The sequence below is a fragment of the Dendropsophus ebraccatus genome, chromosome 1, assembly GCF_027789765.1.
Source record: "Dendropsophus ebraccatus isolate aDenEbr1 chromosome 1, aDenEbr1.pat, whole genome shotgun sequence".
NCBI lineage: Eukaryota > Metazoa > Chordata > Amphibia > Anura > Hylidae > Dendropsophus > Dendropsophus ebraccatus.
This window is the reverse complement of record NC_091454.1, coordinates 64,008,854-64,023,049: the sequence shown is the minus strand read 5'-3', so window position 1 is coordinate 64,023,049 and position 14,196 is coordinate 64,008,854. Positions and strand designations below refer to the sequence as shown.

The 14,196-nt window shown below is 43.9% G+C and overlaps 2 long non-coding RNA genes across 2 annotated transcripts; both read left to right on the top strand.

The window, feature by feature from the left end:
• The first annotated feature begins 821 nt into the window (after window positions 1-821).
• LOC138774204 (uncharacterized) lies at window positions 822-1,626 on the top strand. The gene is made up of 2 exons (XR_011360265.1): window positions 822-1,307; window positions 1,422-1,626. It is a non-coding gene; the product is annotated as an uncharacterized lncRNA (long non-coding RNA).
• Window positions 1,627-8,182: 6,556 nt separating this feature from the next.
• LOC138774202 (uncharacterized) lies at window positions 8,183-8,910 on the top strand. The gene is made up of 2 exons (XR_011360264.1): window positions 8,183-8,590; window positions 8,706-8,910. It is a non-coding gene; the product is annotated as an uncharacterized lncRNA (long non-coding RNA).
• The last annotated feature ends 5,286 nt before the right edge of the window (window positions 8,911-14,196 follow it).

Here is a 14,196-nt window from a genome sequence, read left to right as displayed (position 1 = left end):
TTTTTAATTCTGTTTTGGTAGTTTTCCCTGTATAATGATCATGCTAATGAAGACTAGACATTTCTTTTGTATTTTTGGTGTGCCAGTGCCTATCTTTTGCATACTTTCAATCTTCGGCTATTTCTGGCTTCCTGACCACCTGTGGTTGCTTCAAATAGATCAGAAGAGCTAGGAAGCACCCTTGGCTGTAAGAGCTTCCCTATAGACCACAACCAGGGATGAAAGTTTGAAGTTGTAGAATAAATAGATGCGTTTACTGCATTGTGTATTATATTGTAAAAATTTACACTGGGGAGAGATTTATTTAGACTGGTGTATTCGCACACTGGTTTTAAATGGAGCTTCCCCACCGTTCACCCTGCCAGATTTACTAAGAAGCTTACGCTTCTTAGTAGATTAAGCAGGACATGAGCCTACCACAGAGATCTATACCTGCTACAGCGCAGGTATTGATAAATATGCCCCATATCCTATTCCGAAAGTTCCGTTTTAATTTCTATAATAAACCCAGCAAACAGCCTTCCATCTGCTCAGTATGTTTATTTGATGCTGGTGTCCTGCTGCTGCTGATCTGGTGATCTGGTTTATGTTGTTTTGGCATCTTATGAGTCCTGTGAGTTGTTCTGACCCTATGAGCCCTCTGGGTTCTTTTTCTGCGATAGCGGCTTCTTCTGCCTTTCTTCTGAGTAGTAGCCATGATGTCTTGGTGTTACTGCTACACAAGGCTGGAGGTGACTGTCCTGTGGGATGTCAGATGAATGTTATATAGTCAGAGGCTATCATGTCACATACAGCTTTCTCTTTGGTAGCTATGAGGTCACAGGTACTGTATGATGTAAGTGAATGCAGGAAGGAGCTTGTTGGCCTCTGTTTGCAAATATAGTATTGTTAACATAGTAAGTGTCTTGTTGCCTATAGCAACCAATCACAGCTCAGCTTTCATTTTACCAGAGCTCATGGATATTTGAAAGCTGAGCTGTGATTGGTTGCTATGGGCAACAAAGAACAATCCTGTTGGACGATTGATTGATAAAGCTGTGCCAATCTGTGTAACTATGCATGTGACCTCATAGCTACCAAACAAAGAGAAAGCTGTATGTGTCATAATAGCCTTTGACTATATAACATTCATCTGGCATCCCACAGGACAGTCACCTCCAGCCTTGTGTAGCAGTAACACCAAGACATCATGGCTACTACTCAGAAGAAAGGCAGAAGAAGCAGCTATCGCAGAAAAAGAACCCAGAGGGCTCATAGGGTCCGAAAAACTCACAGGACTCATAAGATGCGAAAACAACATAAACCAGGTAAATAGCGCAGGTTCCATCACACCAACTAAATACAGTATAACATCTATTGTAATGATGAGACTTTATGGCGATGATGGCTCTTAGCTTATCCCATGTTATTGTTTCTCCTAGGACACAAGCGTAGACACCGCGCTTCCTACAGGAGGAGACGAGTATAGAGGAATAATGGAGAGTGATCTGCTCCTGGTGACCCTGATAAGAACTTCTCACCTGACCCATCCCCTAGTATCCACAGTGACCTGAGGACATCCTCACCTGTCACCAGATCAGCAGCAGCAGGACACCAGCATCAAATAAACTTACTGAGCAGATGGAAGGCTGTTTGCTGGTTGTTTTTTTATAGGAATCACGGGTGGTTTTAGGTGTGGCGCTGGGCAAAAATTTAAAGTGGTCAAATATGGTACCACAACAAAATTAATTAATTAAATCAGGATTATTAACCCCCCGCCGCCAGAGCGTATACATCACCTTCTCCATGCTCCGGATTGCTTCGGGGGTTCCCCGCCACAGCACACTGTTTGGCTTAGTGTGAAGACGCTGGGAGCCCCAAAGCAAGCCGGATCAGGGAGCAGATGAAGTATGCACTCACGCTGTGGGGGTATTAACGGGGCGGGCTGCTGGCATACTCACAGTAGGAGTAGGAGGTGGGATCTGTGAAGGAGGCCGCAGGGACTGTAGGATAGGGTGACAGCATCGCTGCGGTTGCTGGAGCTGTATATCCAATCCTGCTGTACAGCTCTAGCACCTGCAGCAACGTTATCACCTCTGCCCCAGTCACCCAAACCCAGCTGTCCCTGCGGCTTCCTCCGATGGAGCTCCCCTCCTGTGCGGCCAGGAGTGAAGCTCATGCTCTCGGCCTGCTATAGGGGACAATACCAAACGTCTGTCCTCAAGGTCAGAGAAAACTAGCTATTTATAATATATAGAAGATATATATATAGATATAAGATTAAATGCCTGATTATTAAAACAAAGAGGTTTTTTTTATATATCTTCCATATATTATGTATGGCTAGTTTTCTCTGACCTTGAGGACAGACGTTTGGTATATTGGTTTGTGAATCAAAATAGTAAAACATTAGAAAAGCTGAAAACATGCATATCGCTGTATTCAGACTGACCTATAGAATGAAGATGGCAAGTCAGTTTTACTGTAAAATGCATTACGTAAACACGGAAAGCCCCAAAATTTGCGGAATTGAATTTTTGTCCTAAATTCACTAAATTTATAAATGATATTTTGGAGCTTACGTCTAGGGATGGTCCGAACCTGCCGAGGTTCGGGTTCGTATGAACCCAAACGCTCGGCAGCAGATTCCCGCTGTCTGCCCACTCCGTGGAGCGGGCGGATCCAGCTGGAGTAACGCCTGGAAAACTGGGATACAGCCTATGGCTGTGGCTGTATCCCAGTTTTCCAGGCGGTCCTCCCGCTGGATCCGCCCGCTGCACGGAGCGGGCAGACAGCGGGAATCATTACCGAGGGTTCGGGTTCGTACGAACCCGAACCCAATTCGGTTCGGACCATCCCTACTTACGTCATTTATTTTATGGTAGATTGAAAGGCGGCATTACATAGTACACCTGTTCTTTAAAAAAAACAAGCCCTCACATGGCCCTGTAGATGGAAAAATCAAAGAGTTATAGCTCTTAGAAGGCGAGGAGGAAAAAATGAAAATGGTAAATTAAAAATTGGCGCGGTCCTTAAGGCCATTTTAGGCTCTGACCTTAATGACCCAAATTCACAAAATCATTTGGTTTGGCGAGGTGGTGGGAGTGAGAATGGAATGCAGCTGTGCTTTGCTGAATCAGCACCACTGATCCCAGATGACTCCAGGGACTATACACAGGGGGAGATTTATCAAACTAGTGTAAGGGTACAAACACACAGGCCGCATCCGCAGCGGAATTCTTACTGTAAATTCGCAGCGAAATCCGCTGCAGATCCTTTGCCTGTAGTTTGAATGGGAAGACATACCCGCAGTGGGATTGACATCCCACTACGAGTATGTAAGGAGACTGCCCTGTTAACCCCCCGCCGGCTGAAGCATACTGTACCTGCTCCACGCTCCGGCTTACTTCGAGGGCTCCCAGCATCTGGATGTCCCTCTCAGCCAAACAGTTCACTGCGGCTGGGCAGCGCACTGATTGGCTGACCGGGACGTCCAGTTGGAAACCCCTGAAGCAAGCCAGAGAATGGAGCAGGTACAGTATGCTCTGGCTGGCGGGGGGGTTAACAGGCCGGTCTCCCTACATACTCGCAGCGGGATGTTAATCCCACTGGGAGTATGTCTTCCCATGCAAACTACAGGCAAGGCATCCGCAGCGGATTGTGCTGCGAATTCTCAGATCTGCACTGTGTGTTTGTACCCTGAAGTAAAATTGTCTTAGTTGCCCCTAGCAACAAATCAGATTCCACCTTTCATTTTTCAAAGAATCTGTGGCGAAAGAAAAGTGGAATCTGATTGGTTGCTAGGGGAAACTGAAAAAAATCTACTTTACACCAGTTTCATAAATCTTCCCCACAGTCCCTAGAGGGGCCAAGGATCTTAATGAAAGACATAAAAGCTGTATATTATACTAAGCAGCCCTCATCCGGGTCTTGGCCACCAAGTAAAGTCACAGCCCACCTACCGATCAGTGGAGAGCAGTATTCAGGAACCTAGGCAACTAGTCAACTACATAGAGATAGAGAAAGCCAAAAAGCAAAACTAATGCAAAATTCCTTACTCTGACACAGCACTACTGATTCACTAGCAGACTGAGCAGTGGTAGTAATCAGAAAACATTCACTCTCATTTCTGAAAAATGTGGTAGGTGAATTATTAAATTCTAGTCAATTGTGTTATTTTTCCAGCAGTACCTACTGTATACAGTAGATGGAGCCCTAGGATTTTTCTGCATGCTTGCTACTGTATAATTTGCTGCAACTGTATTCTCTATTGTTTCAATATTTTTGCATTTAGAACCGCACCTGCCTTACTGAATATTGGGTAATGCAGATTTTTTGCCTTAGGTATATTAATACAGACATCTTTAGAAAGCATAAAGATTCTACTAATATTTTATCTATGTGTAGTGCAGACCGGTGATGCAGGGCAGATTAAACCCCATTCAGATTATAACCGGGTATATTTTGGCCTAGGTCAGAGTATACTCCAGCGTAAAAAATAGCCTAGGCCAGAGTATACCCCTCCAGGCCAGAGTATACCCCGGGGTATAAAATGGTCTAGGCCAGAGTATACCCCAGGGTATAAAATAGCCTAGGCCAAACTATACCCCGCTGTGTAAAATAACCTAGGCCAAACTATACCCATCCAGGCCAGAATATAGCCATCTAATGTCGAACCAGGCCACAGTATACCCCAAGGGATAAACTCTATATCTGGGGGTGTAAAACAGCCTAGGCCATACTATATCTCTCTGGGGCTATAATGTTACTACTTCACTGTTTTTTTCACCTCTGGCCCAGGCCACAGTATACCCCAGGACATAAAGTTTCGTACCCAGGAGGGTAATAAAGCCTAGGCCATACTATAAACCGGGGTATAGTCTAGCCTAGGCCAGTATACCCTGAGGGATAAACTCTATATTTGGGGGTGTAAAACAGTCTAGGCCAGACTATATCCCTCCAAGTTATTATGTCACTGGTTTTCTTACTTCTGGCCCAGTCTACAGTATACCCCAGGGGATATATTTTATACCGGAGTGTAAAATAGCATAGGCCAGAATAAATCCTTCTAGCTCATAATGTTATCACTTCAATGGTTTTCTCACATTATCTCTAATTTCTTGAAAAGTGCGCAGATCTTTTTTTTTTTTTTATACATACATAGCTGCTTCCTCTTGTTAGGAAATACACTACACTGCTTGCATTGGACTGACAGTAGATGGCGCTGTCCCGTCAGTGCGTCATCTGCACTATTTTTTTTAAAAGGAGGAGCTTTGTATGGGCTGCACAAAATTTTACAGTTGTGGTGCAAAAATCATCATTAGACGCAAGTGCCTTGATACATCTTGCACAATTTATGCCTAAGGGTATTTCCACACTAAAGAATCCCAGCTCGCCCCAGCTCACTGCTGCTGGTGGCCGCTTGCATCTCCGCTGGTCCCATAGCCTTCATTCTATAGTTTGGCAGATTTCACCGTCTTTCTGAAGAATGAGCGGGTCCATTCTTCGGGCGGACTGAGGAAAATGCCAAAAAATATAAAGAAGCCTATGTGACCAGTGGAGATGCATGCGGCCACCATTGGCCATGAGTGGGGGCGAGCAGTAGAGTCTGCCGCAGGTGATCCGCCAGTATTTCATAGTGGGTCCACACTGCGTTTTTTGCAGTCTGTTTTTTTTAATCCTATTTTGCACACATAAAAAGTATTTAAAAAATGTGGTCAGACACGTTTTTTGTGTACGCTAAAAAAAGGGATCCGTTTTTATCTTTTTTTATCTGTTTTTTATTATGGAAGTCAATGGAAAAACGGATCAAAATGTAGTCCCACAAATGCATTCATTTTTTTCATCCATTTTTCATCCGTTGTTTTTGTTTGTTTTTTTTGGGGGGGGGGCGGACTGCAAAAATGCTGTGTGAACTAAAACACACAGTCTAAAACAGCTTGGCTAAAAAGCTACGCTAGGGTAGGATTTTGCACAAAAACTGAAAATTTGCACATGATAAATCTAATGAAAAAAGTAATTAATAGAAAACCTTGCCCCTGCCAGTGTAAGCATCGAAAATAACGCAAAGCCCTTAATAAATCCTGCACAGATTTCCTTATTAGACAGAAAAAAAGAGTGCAAACACAATCATAAATGTCCCCGATGTGTTTAGACTTTTAAGATTTACATCAGTCAGCTTCTAACTTAACTTACGTAATTCTTGTGTATACTGTATGACTCAATGCTACTGATTTAATGGGGGGTATAAAATGGCCTGAGGGGGTATGAATTGGCCTAGGCCAACATATACCCGGGGTATAATCCGGACTGGGGGTATACTCTGGTCTGTTACACTGGGCCAGAGGTGAATCAGGGACATCAGTCATTAATAGTATTATGCTGCCAGTAGAGATGAGCGAACCTGAGTATGTGGCATTTGATTACTGGTGGTTGAAGAAGATGGATGCAGCCCCAGGGAGTCCTGAAAAACATGGATCCAACTTCCACTGGTAATCAAATGCAGTATATTCGGATTTGGACAAACCTGAGCATTCTCAAGGTTTTCTTATCCCTAGCAGCCAGTATGACATGCTACTATACAAAGCCCAAGCCACCAGTAATGCCTTTCCTATAGACCACCACCACCAACACTTCCCTATAGACCAGTCATGTCAAGCTCTGGCCCGCGGGCCAAATCTGGCCCGTGGTGCCATTATTTTTGGCCTGTCTGGCAATTCAGAGTTGGAATTACATCTGGCCCACGATGGCTACAGTATAAGAAACTAAGAGGGAGGCCTAGCTACTATATGAGACTACTGGAGATGGCTGGCTACTATATAAGAGACTATGGGGGGGGATCTGGCTAGTATATAAGAGACTATTGGGAGGGCTGGCTAGTATATGAGACTACTAGGGAGGGCTGGCTACTCTATGAGATTATTGGGGGAGGAATGGCTACTATATGAGACTATGGGGAGGGCTGGCTACTATATAAGAGACTATTGGGGAGGGCTAGCTACTATATAAGAGATTATGGGGAGGGCTAGCTACTATATGAGACTACAGGGGAGGGCTGGTTACTATGAGACTACGAGGGAGTGCTGGCTATTATATGAGACTACTGGGGACGGCTGGCTACTATTTTGGTTTAGTTGGCTACAACATGGGGCAATATTGGGGGTGGGGGCTATTACATGGGTTTGGGTTTAATCATATCATAGCAATTTATCATGCACACCACTGATAGTGCCAGGAACACCGCACGCTACTCTGACAGTGCCAGGACCGCCGCATTCGCGATTTATTAATTATCAAGGTTGGCCCGCAATTTTTTTTATTTTGGCCCACTGTGTGTTGGAGTTTGACACCCCTGCTATAGACCATCATGGGAGCTTCCCTTAGAGACCTTCACCAATGTTTTCCCCATAGATCTCTACCCAAGTTTTACCTAGAGACCACCACACAAACTTCCCCTTCAGACCACCATCACCGTTGCTGCATTTGCTGCATAATATATCACTGTATATAAAAATGTATAATATTCTGTATATTAATATATTAATTCCTATAATAAACCCAGCAAACAGCCTTCCATCTGCTCAGTATGTTTATTTGATGCTGGTATATCCTGCTGCTGATCTGGTGACAGGTGAGGATGTCCTCAGGTCACTGTGGATACTAGGGGATGGGTCAGGTGAGAAGTTCTTATCAGGGTCACCAGGAGCAGATCACTCTCCATTATTCCTCTATACTCGTCTCCTCCTGTAGGAAGCGCGGTGTCTACGCTTGTGTCCTAGGAGAAACAATAACATGGGATAAGCTAAGAGACATCATTGCCATAAAGTCTCATCATTACAATAGATGTTATACTGTATTTAGTTGGTGTGATGGAACCTGCGCTATTTACCTGTTTTATGTTGTTTTCGCATCTTATAAGTCCTGTGAGATGTTCGGACCCTATGAGCCCTCTGGGTTCTTTTTCTGCGATAGCGGCTTCTTCTGCCTTTCTTCTGAGTAGTAGCCATGATGTCTTGGTGTTACTGCTACACAAGGCTGGAGGTGACTGTCCTGTGGGATGCCAGATGAATGTTATATAGTCAGAGGCTATTATGTCACGTACAGCTTTCTCTTTGGTAGTTATGAGGTCACAGGTATGATGTAAGCGAATGCAGGAAGGGGCTTGTTGGCCTCTGTTTGCAAATATAGTATTGTTAATAATGTTAATATCTTCTTGCCCATAGCAACCAATCACAGCTCAGCTTTCATTTTACCAGGGCTCATGAATATTTGAAAGCCGAGCTGTGATTGGCTGCTATGGACAACAAAAAACACTCCTATTGGAGGACTGATTGATAAAGCTGTGCCAATCTGTGTAACTATGCATGTGACCTCATAGCTACCAAACAAAGAGAAAGCTGTACGTGACATAATAGCCTCTGACTATATAACATTCATCTGGCATCCCACAGGACAGTCACCTCCAGCCTTGTGTAGCAGTAACACCAAGACATCATGGCTACTACTCAGAAGAAAGGCATAAGAAGCAGCTATCGCAGAAAAAGAACCCAGAGGGCTCATAGGGTCCGAACAACTTACAGGACTCATAAGATGCGAAAACAACATAAACCAGGTAAATAGTGCAGGTTCCAATCACACCAACTAAATACAGTATAACATCTATTGTAATGATGAGACTTTATGGCAATGATGTCTCTTAGCTTATTCCATGTTATTGTTTCTCCTAGGACACAAGCGTAGACACCGCGCTTCCTACAGGAGGAGACGAGTATAGAGGAATAATGGAGAGTGATCTGCTCCTGGTGACCCTGATAAGAACTTCTCACCTGACCCATCCCCTAGTATCCACAGTGACCTGAGGACATCCTCACCTGTCACCAGATCAGCAGCAGCAGGACACCAGCATCAAATAAACATACTGAGCAGATGGAAGGCTGTTTGCTTTTTTTTTAAGTATGGCCCTGGGCGAAATTTAAAAGTGGGGCCCCACATGCTTGAATATGGTATCATAGTTAAAGGAGAAGTCCGGCCAAAAGTATTTTTTTAATATGTTATTACTTATGGAAAATAATGGAGCATTTACACAGAAATATTTAGCTGACAGATTTTTAAAGCCAAAACCAGGAATGGATTTGAAAGGAAGAGAAATCTCAATGTTTTCTTTATTACCTGTTCTCTGTTTATACTCTGTTCCTGGTTTTGACTTAAAAAATCTGTCAGATAAATCTTTCTGTGTAAACGCACCCTTAAACAAATTTCTAATGTACATTAATTATGGGAAATGCACATATACTGCTATACTTAATTTATTAGATCATGGAGTGTTAGAATTCTCTCAGAAACTGTGACGTCACGACGAAGGGTGTAATTCCTATGGAGTGTCCAGCAGGGGGCGCACTATATATTTAGAAGTCAATGAGTACCATTGACTTCTATATATAGTGCACCCCTGCTGGGCACTCCATTGATGCAATGGATGTGTATGTAAAAATGTTATGTACAGTACGTTTTGATTGAATGCATTTATGGAATACTTTGGGGAGTAAGTGTTCTTGCTTCCCAAAGTATCCCATAAATGTATTCAATGAATACATTTGGAGGGCACAGAGTAGGGAGGGAGAGAGGTGCCTGTGCATCTCCCTCCCCCTTCTCTCCCTGTTTGGTGCTGGGCAAATATACACAGTACTACTCCTCCCATCACATTTATCTCACCTGTATCTTGCTCCTCCAAAGGAACATATGGAGTACCTCCCGGAATGCTGAGATTCAGCCGATGCCGGACGTGATCCGTTAAAGCCTCTGCTTCTATGCACTGGGTGATATTTTGTTGCTTTTCATAAACTAATGTATGGTGCAACTTTCCATGTACAGTTTGAAAAAGTACTAAAAAAACAATAAATTTAAAAGACCTTTTGTGTGTGTCTGCTTGATTATCCGTGATTGCCCTACTCCTCCCATCCTCTGCTCATAGTATGAGCAGAGGATGCTGGAGTAGTAGCTGTGCTATCCTCATTACGCTGCCTCCGCACAGCTGCTCATCACAAGGGCTTTATCATGCCCTCTCCTCCGCTCCTCCTCCTCCCAGCTTCCAATTTCTAACTATCCCGCCGCTTACCGCCGCCGCTCTCTGCTCCGACATACCGCCTCCCAGTCCGCACTGCATGCTGACCGGGGACAGAAAGCACCGGGAGCGCCGTGCTCCCTGTGGGGTGGGGGAGGGCTGACGCGCCCGGCATGCAGTACGGACCGGGAGCCGATATGTAGGAGCAGAGAGCGGTGGCCAGCGGCGGGGAATCAGCAGCAGGATAGTGTGAGGAGCTGCCCTTGTTAGAGGAGCGGCGGCGATGTGATGGGGATAGCACAGGTACTACTCCCCCATCCTCTGCTCATACTATGAGCAGAAGATGGGAGGAGTAGTACTGTTTATATGTGCCCAGCACCGAGCAGGGAGGGAGGGGGAAGTAGATGCACAGGCACCTCTCTCCCTCCCTACTCGGTGCCCTCCAAATGTATTAATTGAATACATTTATAGGATACTTTGAGGAGCAAGAACACTTACTCCCCAAAGTATTCCATAAATGTATTCAATCAAAACGTACTGTACATAACATTTTTACATACACATCCATTGATTCAATGGAGTGTCCAGCAGGGGCGCTCTATATATAGAAGTCAATGGTACTCATTGACTTCTGTATATATAGTGCGCCCCCTGCTGGACACACCATAGGAATTACACCCTTCGTCGTGACGTCACGGTTTCTAAGAGAATTCTAACACTCCATGATCTAATAAATTAAGGGAAATAGCAGTATATGTGCATTTACCATAATTAATGTACATTAGAAAAATTGTCTAACTTTCCATAAGTAATAACATATTAAAAAATACTTTTGGCCGGACTTCTCCTTTAAATCAGGAGCACAAGCCCCCTACACAGGCACACAATATATGTCCATGCATCGGTGCCAAACAATACAGCTTTAAAGTGACACTGTCACCCCCTTTTGTGCATTCTGACATCTCTACACAGGTGTAATGGGTAAATTTAGCAGTTTTCATACCTTGTTCAAGTAAAAAGTGATCTTTTATGAACTGCAGATTGTGTTAAGTGGGCGGGGCCTCGCGGCATTAACGCCACTTAGCCCCGCTCACAACGCCACCGTTGGTCCCGCCTCCTTGGCGGCCATCGGTGGACAAACCTAGAGGGGGTGGGGCTTAGACCTTTAGGCCACCCTGTTCCAATTGCTGGTGAGGGGGGGGGGGGTCAATTGTGGCGTTGTGGTCGGGGCTAGGTGGCGCTAATGCCGCAAGGCCCCGTCCACTTAACATCATCTGCAGTTGATAAAAGATGACTTTTTACTTGAACAAGCACCATGACGTATGATATAAAATAAGGTATGAAAACCACTAAATTTACCCTGTTCACCTGTGTAGAGATGTCAGAATGCACAAAGGGGGTGACAGTGTCACTTTAAGGATGTCTTTCTTGTGAAGAAAGAATACGTTTATGCTAAGTATGAACATTCCCCCCGTACTGTTCAATATTGCACCCAAAGGGTTAAGTGAGGATTCAATGCACCCATCATTTAACCCCTTGGGGGAAAGATGGTAAGCAGCTATCTGTACAGATACTGTTTACTTGTAAGAAACCGAACACCTGTCACAATGATGGCCTTTTTTGTGTGTCTCTCCTTTTTATTTTTCAGATATCAGTATCCAGATGATTACCCTAGAGTACATTGATGACCAGCGGATATATATATTTTTTATATAAAATGGTCAACAAGGGATGTTGTGTTTTTTTTCCTTTCATTTACAGGCTTAGTAGTGGAAGCTGTCTAATAGATGGCATCCATTACAAAGCTGGGGCTTTGTGTTAGCCTGTAATATGATTAACACTAACCCTCCCCATTATTACCCCTGTATCCACTGCACCAGGAGTGCTGGGAAGATCCAGGTACCAGTAATCCGAGAGCATCAAAAATGGCGCTCCTGGACTGGATTGTGGCAGGCTGGTATTATTGGACTGGGGAGGGACACAATACATGGCCCTTCCCACCCTGGTACTACTAGGCTGCTGCTGTTTGGTTTTTTAACCTGGCTGGTTATGGAAATAGGGGGAACCCCTCCACAGTTTTTACACCAAGGCAGTGTCCCGCCTCTGACGCTGATTGGCTGATTGTGTAAACACAAGGAGAAGCCCTGAAGGGTAAGTTCAACCTCCCAAACGGTTCACAGTTTGCCCCAGAGGGGGTTAACTTAACTTTTTTGGCCCAAAGAATGCCACTAAAAACGCTATACACATAAGCTATTGCATTTTTGGGTGGAGCAGAAGACTTTCACTGAAGTCTATGGGAGAAAATAAACATGTTTTTTGGCGCTTTTTGAGGTGTTTCTCTAAGATATTAAGGCAGTGTAAAGCCAGAAAATAGGGAAATATGGTACACCATACGCCACATGGCTATTTAGGTTTTTTTTTAGGGCACTTTGGTGTTTTTCTCCTCTTGTTTTTTTTTTTTTTTTTTTTTTTTAATAGTGGCGTTTTTCATCCCAATAGTGGCGTTTTTTTCTGGCATTTTTCCACCCAATTCTGGTATTACATGATGAAAGAATCATATGACTGATAATGAAAAAGAAAAACACAAGGGATAAAATGACCAAAAAAAAGCCTATATTAATGAAAAAATGCCAGAAAACTGCCAAAAAGCAGGGAAAACTGCTGGCAGTTTTCTGGGAATTTTATGGCATTGTTTTCAGCCTAAAAAAAAGTTTGACTGTGTTCATTCCATCATTTCCCTGAAAGGGGTCAGGCATTTGATCAAATCCCGAGGGAAATGAGGGAACGGCGCGTTCATTTCATCATTACTCGGGATTTGGTCAAATCCCTGGATTCTATCATTTCACTGCAACATATATATGTGCATGCATATGTTTATTTTCCATGCAGGCTGCCCATCCCAGGGACAGCAGTTGAGGTGATAGCTTAAGAAATGGTGTGTGTGTGTGTGTGTGTGTGTGTGTGGGGGGGGGGGGGGTTAGCTTCCTTTATAGGGGTACTCTAGTGTGAAACAAAATTTTCATCAACTGCTTCAGAAAGTTATATAGATTTGTAAATCACTTCTATTTAAAAATCTCAAGTCTTCCAGTACTTATCAGCTGCTGTATGTCCTGCAGTGGTGTATTCTTTTCAGTCTGACAAAATGTCAGTCTGACTTGGACTGCCACCTCTGTCCATGTCAGAAACTGTCCAGAGCAGTAGCATATCCTCATAGAAAACTCCTCCTGCTCTCCGGAGTGGAAAGAATACCACTTCCTGCAGGACATACAGCAGCTTGTAAGTATTACAAGAGATATGACATTTTTAGATAAAAGCAAATGAAAAATTTTAAAGGAGTTATCCAGTGCTACAAAAACATGGCCACTTTCCCCCTACTGTTGTCTCCAGTTTGGGTAGGTTTGAAACTCAGTTCCATTGAAGTAAATGGAGCTTAATTGCAAACCGCACCTGAACTGGAGACAACAGTAGGGGCAAAGTGGCCATGTTTTTGTAGCGCTGGATAACCCCTTTATGGTGCATTTACACAGACAGATTTATCTGACAGATCTTTGAAGCCAAAACCAGGAGCAGACTATAAACAGGGATCAGGTCATAAAGAAAAGACTATGATCTATCCTCTTTTTAAATCCATTCCTGGCTTTGGCTTCCAAAATCTGTCAGATAAATCTTTCTGTGTAAACGCACTCTTACTTTCTCAAATTAACTTTCTGATGCTGTATGGCAGGGTAGCTGTGCGGCGTTGTGGCTGCTGCATGGGTTTAGGGTCACTTGGGCACTTGTCACAGTGGCCAGGAGTGATGTTGGAACCCACACCTGGACAAACGGGCACTGCATTTGAGGTTTGAATAACCCAAGTGTAAACAGGTATATAGGTGCAGGTGCAAGAAATAATTGACCAGAGTCCAATGACTTAACCAGGAGAACTTGGTTTACTGGTAAGAACTTCAGTGCAATACAACATAAATACACTTTCAGCAACTGCAGGTGCAGGCAGGTGGTAGCAGTAGTAAGAGTTGTAACAACAAGGTAGAGGAACGTCTTGAGGGCCCTGTCAAATGTAGTAGTGTACTCTGCCAGGATGTGTAGTTGAAGATAGAAGTAACAGGAGAAGAAGATGCTCATACTCACATATAGATATTGTGGATCTGACGGCCTTT